The following is a 1,834-nucleotide window of genomic DNA, read 5'->3' on the forward strand; positions in this document are numbered from 1 at the left end:
ACACACACACACACACACACACACACACACACACACACACACACACACACACACACACACACACACACACACGTGTGCGTTCAGCCCCTTCCCCACATACAGGCAGCAGCACCTTTTCCCCCACACACATGGTTAGTTTTATCAGGGTAATGGCAGTGTTCAGTAATGGTTTAGGGGGCGGGTGTCGGTCGAGGGGGGAGGGGGACTCGGCTGACCATAAAACCTTTTGCAACTCATCTCAGGCTGTGATTATAGAAAGCTGTAATTGTAAATTGTAATTCAAAGGTTGTAGTTTGGTCAGATTACTAGCATGGTGAGGGTAGAGTCTAATAAAGACAGTCGATAACAGTATTGTGCTCAGATATGCAAGTTGTTTTATGAGGAGTCACTCGGTCAATGTTTCACTGCTGGAACTGGGTTTAATGGTGTGTGTGACGTAATCATGCTTCAAATGGTGAGCATGTTTATGGTATATCAATCAAGCTTTAGCATTGATTTACATTAAATTGATAGTTAAGGTCTTTTTGAAGTGAGGTTCCTTTTAGTTTGAAAAATAACTTTATTCTGACTGGACTGTTGTGCTAGTGGCTATGCCATTTTATTGTAAAGGTTGCAGACAACCAAAAATTGTCAGAAAACTAGATTTTGTCGAGATTGTCTGCTGGACAACCTGGAAAATTTCTTTATGTCTACCTTGTAACGATTAATAAATTGCAATTGCATGTTGTTGACATTGTGGCCTTGATTCACAATTTATGTCCTTCCTTGTACTCAGATTTATGCCACTGTTTCAGGTGATTTCAACAAGCTTGTAGGGTAACGTCAGTTGCTTCACGTTGTCCTCCACCATTGGGCTCACATGAGCTCCTGATAGTGATATCAATATTAGGGGTGTAAGAAAATATCGATACACTGAAATATCGCGATATTTCATTTCCCGATACTGTATCAATATTCTAAAGCCCTGTATCGATTTTTTTTTAATTAAGGTTTAAAACCTCAACTTTCCTGCCAGCCGTTCATTTTTATGTTGTAGTTTAGTCTCTGACCACTAATTGGCAGCAGTGAGTCAGCCATTTGGCTCCTCTACCTCTTGAGCGCCAGAGAGTAAGTGTAGCATTAGCATTTTAAGTAAACATTAGCTTCATGCTCCGATAGCTGAATCTGAGCTGAAAAGACTGACACCCTCTGCCTTCTAAGCTGAGGTAAGGTTACAAACAGTTACTTATTTGTCAGAATGTCTGTATTTTAAGCCAAATTAAGTGTCTCGTGCGCTCTTTTTTCCAACTGTAGTCAGCTTTCACGTTACAGAAGGCTAGCACTTGCGTCTTGTGCCTCGAGCTCGGCACTCCTCCCTTAATATGCCCCGTGACACAAAACTCTGTCTGTTGCTCTCAATGTCCGGCTGATAATCGTATAAAAGTCCATATACTTTAAGTTTATCCTGCTGTGTTTGCTTCAAAAACGGTTTATCTGTGTTGTTTAGCCTCTCCGTTTATTTACTGTTTATTTTCGGGACCTGCCCTGCTGTTAGACCCACAGTTATTCAAATCACATTCTGGTCAGCTGATCCCAGAAACTCTGTGTGCAGCAGCTTCATATAATCTGTTTACTGAACTTTATGACAACATAAAGGTTATTGTTAAGTGCTGGGTGACCATATTGTAAATGAATATTAAAAACTAAAAGCTGCAAAAAATATATTTTCAAACTATTTATTGGCAAATTTAGTCTAATAATTGAAAACATGGATGAAATATGAAACAAATAAAATAAAAATACAAAGCAGCAGCTAAATGTATCAAAAGTATGTCTGTAATATTAGAATTTTCTG

Source organism: Austrofundulus limnaeus, unplaced genomic scaffold (assembly GCF_001266775.1).
Source record: "Austrofundulus limnaeus strain Quisiro unplaced genomic scaffold, Austrofundulus_limnaeus-1.0 Scaffold96, whole genome shotgun sequence".
Lineage (NCBI taxonomy): Eukaryota > Metazoa > Chordata > Actinopteri > Cyprinodontiformes > Rivulidae > Austrofundulus > Austrofundulus limnaeus.